The sequence below is a fragment of the Manacus candei genome, unplaced genomic scaffold (assembly GCF_025592945.1).
Source record: "Manacus candei isolate 608988 ecotype Guabito, Panama unplaced genomic scaffold, ASM2559294v1 h1tg000008l, whole genome shotgun sequence".
In the NCBI taxonomy this organism is placed as follows: domain Eukaryota; kingdom Metazoa; phylum Chordata; class Aves; order Passeriformes; family Pipridae; genus Manacus; species Manacus candei.
Window position 1 is genome coordinate 24,253,625 of NW_026138056.1, and position 12,401 is coordinate 24,266,025.

The window sequence follows — 12,401 nt, forward strand, 5'->3', positions numbered from 1 at the left end:
ATGAGCATATCAATGCCCTCACAAAAGGGTTATTCTTGAAGGTATTGACTGAAAAGTCTTAGAATTTTAGGTCTTCTTTAATTGAAAATCTAAGGGTTTTTGCATATTTCTATTGCAAGTATTTATGTATGGCTCCATTACAGAACTGGGTAAGACAAGGATAAAAAAGACAATCCAAATAAACTGAGCATTTGTATCTTTGGCAAGTCTACACAGTTGTATCCACATTTACTCTATATTAACATATAAGAAGGGATAAAACTTTGGGGTGTGTGGACTGTTCACAACCCCCTTCATAATGTGTTTTTGTTTTATAAGGAGAAACATGTATACCAAAGATCTTAACTAACCCTCAGCACATTATAACTTATTGGAAGATTTTTACTTTGCCCACTTATTAGAAATTCTGAACTGGAAAAGGGAATGCCTTTTTTAACTGCTGGTAGAAAGTAACACTTTTATATGGAAAACCCATTCTTTCACCTGCTAACTTAAAGGCTTCATGCCTGGCAGTCTTATGGCCTAGTCTTACACAGAATAGGAAAATTATTCTTTCTAGAATACTGACCCAAGCAATTTGATATATCTTAGAACTGAAAGGTTGTCCTACCTTATTCAGGAGCAAAGTTCAGATAAACATTAGCAAAGTGTTGATAGGAAACACAGAGCCACAGAAATGTCTTTTTTTTTATTCAGCTGGATGGCACTTTTGAAAGGTTTTGCAAATGTTTTAAATGTGCTTCTGCTGTGGCTGTCACCTTGCCAAAGCATTATGCAGCATTTTAAGAATCTTTTGGGTGGTACATTAATATCAGACTGCAAATTATAATCACAGATCATTTGCTTTAGAAAAAACCTAATTGTATGGAATGTATATAAAACCTATTTGATTCCTAGTCTGCCACTAGAGAATTCTGTATCTATATGCCCCAATTTCTCATTTTTATTTTGTCCAGTGACAAAATAGGATAGACCAACCACTGCAATTCGTATCTTCTCAAACCCCAGTTCCACTCCAGTTATTAAAAGCACACTACCTCTTCTTGCAGCATGGATTTTGCACATATATCTGATTTTTTTGTAATCACTCATTTCTTAATGTTCCTTCAGCTCGTATCTTTTTGCTTTGCTTGGCATATTCCTTGGGCTATATCCAAAATGGTCTCTGATCTTACTGTTCAATAGCTCATATGAAAAAACACAACTGATCTTATCCCATGGCTCATCACCACCATTGTATTCCACATAAATTTTCTTAGTCATGATATAATTTTTATTTCACTTATTCACCAAACTTTATGGAAAGTCTGTAGGGCTTAAAAACTAATCCTTTTATAGGTCACTTTTATGTCCTACAAACATTGCTTTTCTTGTTCTCACTGATCAGTGCTAGTGGCAAATCTTATTTTCTGTAACTGTTGAACACTAAGGAAACAGCCTAATTTTTGCATCTCCGAATCAGCTGGGAGATCATCTTGTCCATTGGTAACTTTATTCTCCAGTCCAGTCTGCACACTGAAGTCTACATGTGTCCTCATGCTCTTTACTTTCATTCTGTGTGGTCATAGGGGAAGGCTGATCTAAAGCCTGTGAAAAGGAAGGATGTGTTTTAAGGCCCGAGTAGATCCTTCATCTCATGTTCTCGCATCACTTCATTTTGAAATGATACTCTGATTCCTTCCTTGCACCCCTGCTGAGCATTGCCGGCAGTACAACTTTCTCTAATGCTTTGTGGGGCTAACTCCACTGCTGCACTCTGCCATTTCATCCTTTCCCTCAGAGTCTGAGGGCAGAATTTAAAGAACATAATGTCTTAATCCAGTAATTTTGATGTATATAAGCTTCTCTTTCAACAGTCTTGTAATTATATTATATTCTCATAAAATAAACTACAATTAAGTCAATTTCCTGATTTAGCTACTACCCAGACCAGCTGCATTATATTTGTCTTTAAACATTGTATACATTTCAGTTTCTGATACACTGTTTTTTAAACTTCTTGGATGTGAACTGAAACTAAATTACACTCTGCTTTGTACTTGCAAGGAAAATGTTTTCCTGCACTATTTCCGTTTCCTTCCTTCGTCTATGTAAAGCTTTCTGTGAACATTTAAAACTACTTTATAAGTACTTTAAGAAACATTAAAAATGTTTAAAAATAATTCTCAGGTAGCAGTTTCTCTCCTGCTCTCCTTAGATATTATACTCACAGGAGGTAGAAGTGATTTCAACCTCATTCAGAAATTGGAACCAAATAATTTTGAAATACTATGCTGTCGTTTGTTTTCTTTTAGGTTTTTTTTGTTTGTTTGTTTCTTTTTTAATATATTGAAAGGAAATCTGAAGAAGACATCCAAATGCTATCCAGCTTTTGACTGGAATGGACTGGCTTAAAGGTGGAGGTTATACTAGAAAGGGGATTCATATTTGAAGCAGCAGTTTATTCAGATGGCAAGAAACACTAACTAGAAGGTTAATATTTCTTATTGCTAACCTATTTTTAAACTGAGAAGAAAAAAAAGAAACACCTGGACCCCCATTTGTAAACTAAAAACCAGTAAAAATGTCATTGTGTTGCTAGAAAACAAATTGTTTGGAGAAATATTCCAAATATTAATATTCAAAAAAATGAGGCAGAACTTTTCATCATTGCAGACTAGGGAACGAGTAAAGAGGGCATAAGTGCAGTGGCTGAGATTGAAAAATTCTTGTCAAGGATGCTGGAGAAAAGGGCAATGGATGGATTTGGAAAATCAGTGCAACTTCAATAGTAGTTCAGAAGTGAATGGATCTTTATGATGGAAGAAGACACCTGCAATAAAGTAATTCTTTTATGGAGCTGCTGTTGGAAAAATAATTATTAAACATTATTACATTATTATTAAATTATTAAACAGAAGAATCTTTGCTAGAAATGTTTCAGTATAAGGCAGATGAGAAGAACATAACAAAGCCCAAAATAACAAAAACTGAGATTCCTATCCTTGGGCCCTACGTCAGCATCTGAATTCAGAGTAGTTAGGGTAGATCCTGGGATATGGAATTTTTTCAGTGGCAGCAACACTTCATATATGCGAAAGAATGGAGTCAAGGGGATAGTAGCTATGTAAAGAGGTCTTTACTGACTAGACAGAGAAAACTCAGTGGAAAGGAGGAAAAAAGAGAGATGCTGATTTTGTAGTAGGAAAATACATTGCCAGTGAACATCAGGATTGTTCTTTGTGATGTGCTTAGGTACTAGAGACCAAAACAGAGTCATCTTTGTTTCTTTTTTCCCCCACATTCACACAGAATTTGCAGAGCATCCTTGCTAATAAACAGTAAAGACGTAGATAATGCACTTACCTACTTTGATAGAAAATGTACTCATCTATTCTGAGTACCTCTTCACAGAAATCATAAATTATAAATAGGAAGTGAATAGAGGGAAAAGAAATGGGAAAAGCATTTGAGTAAGAGGGATACTGCATTTCTGAATGGGCTTGTGGACAAATTGTTTAGGAGGATGTTCACTACCAACTCAATCTCTGATAACTATCTGAAGTGATTCTCCTAACCTTTTGAAATGTTCCCAATACCAGTGTACTTTTGTAAAGCTCAGTAATAGCAACCTGTGCACATGCTCACAATCTGTTGGTGATACCAACAATGCTGTTATTTTTCTTACAGCTTCTCTGTTCTGAACAGACCGTTCATTCATGCTTTTTTTATTTTTTTCCTCAAGTGCAGCATATTGCTATTTAAGAAAAAGGCTGCACTAACAAACCTGGCAGATCAATGTATTTCTGTTTTCTGAAATATAACTTTTAAAAATTCCTTTGAAAGCTTCAGATTTTCTGTTCATTTTATGGTTCATCCTTACTGTGGACATGATACTGATCCCACTAGATTTAGATGCATAGAATTTTTGTTGCAGGTGTGAATCCAAACCTTTCGGAACCTTTTTTTCTCCTCTTAGGTGGAAATAAATGTATTGTTTATTTTGTCATTTTGACTAAACTGTCATCATAGCATAGTGTAGTGACCTTGATAGATACTATTTTCTAATGAACCATCATACTTGGTTTACAACCCTTTCCACATTCTCCAAAGAATTAATGTGGTACAGTGCATGATTCTACTACTTTGCTCGCTCACACTGTTTATGGTAGTTATGTAGATACTCACAGAGCTTTCTTACTTAATGGTTTTCCAGTGAGTTAGTACTTCTGCTTCTCTTTATGCTTTTTCAGCTTCCCTGCCATCGTTTAGGCATCATCAAAAAGTCATTATGTAAATTCACAACTGTGAGTATCCCCATTTATTTTAAAAATCTCCCCTCTACAGAATTTGCCAGAAAGCCTTGAAAGCCAGACAAATTGTAAAAAATTTCTTGTGCTTATCTTTGATAAAGTATTGAAGTCCCTAAATTACTGTTTTGTAAGTCATGTACTAATGCTTAGCTAATAATTAGAAAATAGTTCTTGTTAGCCACTATGCTAAATTTCTATAGCACATTATGAAAAAAATACTATCATTCTACATGGGTCAGTTGGCACAAATATTTCCCACAGAACAAAACATTCACGAGTGAGTCCACAAATCCAGCCAAAATAGAAATGTGGTCCAATTCATGTATACACACTAGTAAGAAGATTTAAAGCAGGTCAGCCAATGATTAACAAAAAATTAATATCCTGACTCCTAGGACACTTAAAAATACAATTAATAGTAAATTTTAGTATTGTTTATAAGCATTGAATTAGTATCTCTATATGTGGCTTATATTTACATGCTTTATTCTTTTGAGGGGAAAGTTGGTACCAACATGAATATTATTTTTTATACCTACAGTCTGGAATTTAAATTTCCTGATAACATGACTAAACCTATAATATTTCTGTGAAATAGACAATACAATCCTCTATTTGCATGAAAAAAGTTTCCAGCAGAATAACTGTCTACATCTTTTCATAAAAGAGCTTAGTCACATAGGCAACCTAGTCTCCAAATGAGCCTTTCAATTTTACTACAAAAGATAATCCTTTATTTCAAAATTGTTTAGGACAATGAAGCTTATGAAATTTAAATTTCTTTATCAATTGCTGGAAAATTAATCCTACATTAAAAATAAATTTTAAAATGTTATTAGGGATGTCATGTTACTAATAACAAGCCAACCTTTTCTCTATATTTTGGGACAGGAGACAAATTCAATTACCTTTTTGCTAATTATCTGATGAATGTTCCTATTGTAATGCATATTATTTAAAATGTTTCAAATTAGTAATTCCAATTTAGGAGACAGCTGTATGTCTAATATTTGGTGTATCAGGTGGAAAATACAACCCATTATCATGGCATCAGCCTATGAAGACTTGTGCATACACTGCTTTAGGACAATCAGTTGAAACTTTATGAAAGCCGGCATATGCAAAAATGTTAAACATCAATCACTTTCATAGCAGAAATATCAATCTCTCTTTCCAGTTAAGCAAGTCAGCCATGATGAAATAACTCTGTGTCCAGTATTTTCCATGAGAAACAACCCAAGGGGATGGATCCCAAGCCAAGAATTTTTCCCTTTTAGAAATAATCAGATGTGTGTGTGATGTCTGAAATGCTGCCAAGGGCAAGCATTCAATGGCACATTCAGTCCAAGGTCCTTGTCCTCCTCTTCAAGGACTGTAATGGGCATTGGCATTAATATTTAAAGGACTTCCTCTAATTTCACATCCCTCCAAGTATAAGCAGTAATCACCTAAGGAGATATTATTACTGAATAGTTGCTAAGCTTCCTACTACAGGAAATTAAATGGGATCATTGCTAGCCTCCCCCTGTCTAAAACAGCAATATACACTTCTCTGCCTGGATTTTTGTGTGAAGATAACAATCTTTAGGATAGTAAATTTTCAATTTTTAAGCTCTTGTCCCTGGCTATTGTCTTCAAATCCACCTCTACTAAGCCTGGAAAAGAAGATACAGTGGCATTGCCAAGTCATGTATTTTGTACCATTACTCTTTTTATGTTTAGTGTTGAGTTTTTTTCTGCCTCTAGTTCCTGCAGTCAAATGGCTACAAGAGAATTTTTGCCTTTACTATAGAAAAATGTTACTAGAGATCACAGCTTTGTGTCAGGGGACTGGGCGGGGAAAGAAGAGGTCTCAGAAGCCTTGAAACCATGAAATTTAAAGATTTAAAATCTATTTTAAGGTCTCTCTTGATGATTTTGGATTAGAACTGCTTTTTTGTTGATGTTTTGTTTTTAAATGTTGGAAGTTGGCATTACTATTATGCTCATTTGAAATAATCCTGTTCATTCTTAAGTATATTCTGGTAATAAAAAACAATCTGGAAAACACCCTTTTGTGCATTTTGGGAATTCCTGATGAGTAAGGAGAATCTTTGACCAGTATTGAGTTGTTAAGAGCAAAGAAGTCCAGGCTGTACACACAATAGCTAACTCAAGTGTCTGAAAACCAATTGTCTAAACTTCCACTGTCTAGATTAGCTTCTGCACTGGTTCACTCACTCTTCAGAAGCTTTAGTACTGTAAACTGCTTACAGTAGCATCACAAATGAGTGTCTTACAGGCAACTAAGCCCTTCTAGGCTAGTTATCTGCCTCTGAAATCCTCTCATGGCTGTATCTCCCTGCCCTTCAAAACATCATCATCTAGCAAAACACTTTGAGTATGTTTATCTTTAGCACCTGAAAACCTAATGTGCATGTATGTTTTTAGCTAAAAAACATGCTGAAATGCTTGGTGGTTCAGAGCCTATGTAACTTTAACCCTGTAAGTAACTAGGATACAGTAAGAAGTACAAGCATTTATACTAATTATGCAGTGAGTATACAAACATATTAAAGGTTTAGAGACCCTTAAGTAAGCCTTGGTGTCTAATTTCAACCATAATGGAACTACAGCATGAAGCAGTTGCCAGCTGAATCAGGTACAGCACTTGTTCATGGCCATGCCTGAGATGGCCCTGTAAAGCAGTTTGCAATGCACTAACCTCTGTTAGTACAGTATGATTCTTTATTCCCCTCTAGTGGCTGGTCTGCATAGTATTAGTTACTAGTCATGTGCTAGAAGAGCAAGACCAGACTCTTGGAACAGCAGTACACGCCAAAGGGTCTTGGTTCACTCCTTGCTGCAATCCACACTACCAGAATGCCAACAGTGCACAGACAAATGACCTGTGCAGTGCTGCAGAAGGAGGGGAAGGAGTAGTTGTTGAAGGCTTGTATTTTTATGCTCTTAGAAACTACCAAGTAATTAAATTAATATTTGTATCTCTCAGAAAGGAAGAAGAATGTAACTGTCAGTTAGTGTTGCAAGTGTTTCATTTAATTACTTGAGTCCCTGAGTGTTAGTGTAGCCAAATACGAATCTTCAGGAGGATTCTAAGAGCTCTGCTCCACAGGCTGCATTGTAGTCTTAGCTGGTTTCTGAATAATGCCTGTCTGCAGTCCTCTGTACTGCACTTAAACAGTGAAATCTCAGAGCAGATTTGTCCTTGAAATGTATTTAACATATACAGCCAGCTCTATTATCAATGTCCTCATAAGTACTGCTACTTTTCCTTTTACTTATGTATTATGTTTATGTGCAGCCAGACAGAAAGAAAGCAACTAAAACCAAATATAAGCTGCAATGAAGTCTTGAAAGAGTAGTGATTTCTATTAATGGTTGGATTGGTAATATGATATGAACAAAATTTTTAATTTTAATTTTTTTTTTTTAAGTTTAGATGGATTTTTCTCTGAATAGGATAAGGGAATTCTGGAACAAACCTTTGGAAGTAGGAAAGTGAACAGGATAAATGAAAACAAATTACAGAATACATCTGAGAATAAGAGGAGTGAAAGAGGTAGAAACTCACCCTCCTTAAGCACAGTGTGGGTTTATGCATCTCGGATTTTCTAGTGATTTGTGCTTGTCCTTATTGAGAGCCTGAGGATAACAAAGATTTTAAGTTCCCAGGGGCTCCTGCCCTGCAGAAAATATGAAATGTTTTACCAGAGAGGCTAAGTGTTTGTGGCTAAGATCACAATGTATAAAAGACAAAATATCCAAAACACAGGTTGAATTCTCTAGGAGAATGAAGATGCAAAGGAATTCTTGCTCTTTACAAGTCTGGGTCTAGTCCAGATTTTGAAGTTGTATGGCTCTTATCTTGGTGCAAATATAAAACCATAGAAAGGATATTTGAGATTGCTTAAACTCAAGCTTGTAGGCATATTATCCTTTACAGAGTGCATTTAAAAAAAACACCAAAAAAACTAGGTATACCAAATCATTAGCATCAGCCCTCCAGTGATATTTTCAGTTCTGCCAGTTAACCTGATAGGGGATAAAACATAAATTGGATGTTTCAGTATAAGATACTAAGATGCTTCAATTTCTTTTGAAAACATGCAATCTGAGCAGGTACATTTTTAGAGGAATACTAAATAAAAAGCTAGATGACAGCTTTCTAGGTCAGGAACTGCTAGACCTTCATTATTTTAAACAGCTCGAAGCACTGCAATATTTAGCCAGTATGTGTGTGTGTGTGTGTGCGTGCATGCTGTTTTAGAAAATTTTACAACAGGGGTTTGTAATGTTCCAAGGCTACACTTTAGCAATAAAAATAATGCCTCATTTATAAAGTGCAGGAACTCAGGGAATTTATTCTCCTGAAGGTAACTTCAGTTGCATTTTCTTTGAAGCACAAGCATACTTTAGGAACTACATTTAGTCAGCTGTTGACTAATGACTCCTACCTCTTTGTGAAGCAGATAATGACTTTGCATAGAATATAAAACTCAATAGAAATGACCACAGTAATGGAAGAATTCTTTGTTATAAAGTTATGACATGAAAGGAAACATTGACAAAACTGAAAGCATTATAAAGACAACATCACTAGTTTCTGATGAATACTACCTCTTTTAATGTGCCTGCTATTTGTTCCTTTTTTCTCAAATTGTTTTTGAAAGGTTCATTAAGGAATTTCTGATGATTTTTGACAGCTGAAACACAAAGCACTTAACAGGAGCTAGAAAACCATTTAAAGGTCTGTAATAAATTAATATATTGTCACTATATTTCTCTTAGATCTTAATGTCTCTATTGCATTCCAGATGCCATCTCAAAAAAATAAACTTCCTACAGACCATATGGATCAAATTTTGACCAGAATAGAAAGAATTGTTGACTTGGCACTGGGTATATATGACCCATGGAGTACCTTTACAGACAGCCAAGTCATCAGTTTCCTTTTCTTTTAGGCAATGGTAGGTCTGACTCCTGAAGAACACCTTCTTTGCATGTAAAGCTTGGGTAATGTAACTCTGGCAATGACGAATGTGTACTGCAAGTGATTATAACTTCAAAAATTCAGTGCTCAGCATTGGAACTGCAGCAACCTGATTCCTGAAAAATGGATGATAGGATTGAAATTATAGAATACTATGGAATTATTTCATGGCTCCCTACTTTTGTGAAGTCCTTGAACTAAGTCACACCAGAAACAACCTACCGAAACATGCATACTCTTTTCTTGATGACAAGAGTGGAGGATGAGAAACCCATATGATGGTAAGAAGCACAGAGCTCAGATATCACAGGTACAGACATGGGATAAGAAGAGAATGGTCACAAGCATCTTAAAATTAACTCTATTCTTTTTTTTCTTTCTCCTTGCTTTTCGGGAATCTCATGGTTTTTACTTTATGTGGTGAATATATTTTTAAGTTGGGACACTTTTCAGTTTTTGATTCATGTGTGCAAATTCTTGCAGTCATTTCTGTTCTTGTAGTTCAGTGCTGAGTGTTATGTAGATGTGAATGCTGTATACTGTTCTTTAAAGAAAAATATCTAATGAAATGAAACAAGGTACATAGCCAAGCACAATAAAGAGACTATATTTTATTACTTAGGTTGTAAAGTAATTTAGTGTTCAGTTCCTCATACAAAAAGACTGCTGCGAGTAATACAAATTCAGTCATGTCCAAACCAGTAATTTTAACCCAAGAGATTTTTTGCTTTGATATTAAGATGAAAGTCAATTTTAAAATATTGTATTAATACCAATTTTAAAAACTCAGAATACCTTAATTAAATTTTTAAAATGTTTTTCTCCTAAGAACTGAGAGGACAGAAGCGACATACCCAGCTCTGTGCTTATTTGCAAATCACAGGCATTTATTGAGTGCTATCTTAGTGTGGCTTGTCTTAAATCTAGCAACAGTTGTTGTGCTTTCTTGAGAAAAAGAGAAAAAAATGCTAACAGTGAAGTTCCTTTTCCTATTACATCATGTCATTCAGCCTATGTTCTCTGCAGGAGACACTTGTACTCCCATACTTCAGCACCCAGAGAGCTTTACTCTCAGGGAGCTGCTGGAGACCTTCAACTAGGAAACAGTAGCATGAAGGTCTAGGTAAGGAACTGTCTGTGTTGATGTCTCCCTAAGGTGCCTAATCCATATCAAAGTATAACCTGTCAGTTAAGAGTTACAGGAACTCTGGAGATTACAAGATGTGTCTGTTAAAAAAGCTAATTCAGCATTTGGCCTTGGAAGCTTTCCCAGCCACACTAGGACTGACAGTGTGTCTCCCAAGCCTGCTGGAAAGTCTAGATTGTATGTCTGGATGAGAATTAAGTGATGGAAAAGATGATCTATGGAAACAGTAAGCAAAACCGACTACAGGTACCAGAAAAATCCAGCATCCTTGGTAGATACTCAAAAGCCATCTGGAAATAGTGCTTGGCAACCAAGCTCTAGGTGACCTTGCTGTAAAAGGGGGCTGGGACCAATCCCTTCCAACCTCAACCATTCTATGATTCAGTGGGAGAATAAAACAAAATACACACCCACAACAAAACCCCAGACTCTGAGGTTTCAACAGTGAGAGATTAGGATCTAGCTAAGTGTACGATATGCAATCATAGACAGTTATGCTATCTTTAAAACCTCCTTTAATAAGTTCTCTTTTCTATTCATATTGCTGATAGTGGGGTTTCTTTTCTCCGGTCCTCTTCCTGGTCTACACAGAGCAGTGACAGTTTGCAGGACCTGGTGTGGTCAGGTCCTAGCAAGTCTTCATGTGATGCTGCTTTCAGAAGTCAGGCTGTGTAGGTCTATAGAAATATATATTCTCAGTTTTGGATCATAGGAGGGAAGCATAATTTTGCAAAGTGGGAGACTTTTATCTATTGGAGCAGTTGAGATTCTGGTGAGATTTGTGAAATTTTACAAACATCCTCATCTGATGGGAATCATTGGAGCCACTACAGAGAATCTACATCACTGGCAATTACACTTATGATTGTATGATCCTCATTAGGCTGATTAAACTAGCTTAGCACCATATTATTTAAGTGGCAAGAGGCAAAGCAGAAGTACTTTGCTGAAGATGATATCCTAAAACTCTGAGCTAGTAGGAATTTTAGAAGACTACCAGCATATAAGGAATCCAAATTTAAAAAAAAAAAGTACCATTTTTAACTGACTACTATGGAAACAAACATTTTGCCTCACCAAGACTGGGATGAGCAAGTTCTAGCAAAACTATTAAAGAATTCTACAAGCTACTGCTTACTCTACAGGGTGTGCTGCAAACTATCTTTATAAAACACTTACATCTGACCTCCTTCTAGGTAGAGGCATGAGGTTTAGGTCAGCAAGGAGGACTTTGAAGTCAAACAACAGTCAATGGCAATGGCAGTGGAACGCATGATCTTTTAACTTCTGACGAAATTCACCCTTTTCTTTAGCAGTTTCTGAATCAGGAGAGGCTTGTACTCTTGCATTTGCAGAGCATGCTTGACTGGGAGCAGGCAGCCTGATTCAGCAGATGAGTTGAACGTTCCCAATATTCTTCAAAGCTGTTTTGTGTCTTTAAAAAAATCCTTATGAAAAAATAAGGTGTATCTTTTTTCACAAAACAGGTGAATGCTGGTACAGCAGAATTAGTTATTGAAGACGAACGGAAGTGTCAAATCCGAAGAAACATGATTTGTTTGTTCTTCTCTAAAAATAGAGAGAGAAAGAAAAAAAAAAGCTGGTTAGGACCCTGCTTCTAGAAATGGTGGGATACTACTTATTTGAAGTGGAGAAAGAATAAATACTGCTTCTCTGATGTACTCATTAACTCACTACTCCTTGAAGCCAGCTGAAAATTTCTCATTTGCTCCATTGGGTTTTGGCCGAGACCTCTTGGATGCCTGCAGGAACTCAACACAACCTGAGACCAGGATACACCTGCATAGCTACTCCAATTATTGCATTGAGATACCCATTGTCGCTAACTGGGAATTTCATTGACATCACAAGAACGGTAGCATTTTAAGATTTAAAAATAATCTAAACAAAAATTAAGGAAAAGTGCTGGCTGTAGTCCCTGCAACCCCATTCCCTGTTGTCAGCTGTT

The 12,401-nt window shown here is 36.0% G+C and overlaps 1 long non-coding RNA gene across 1 annotated transcript in view; it reads right to left on the reverse strand.

The window, feature by feature from the left end:
- The window catches only part of LOC127461570 (uncharacterized), a 364,419-nt gene that overhangs the window by 26,382 nt on the left and 325,636 nt on the right, over nucleotides 1-12,401 (reverse strand). The window lies entirely within an intron of this gene.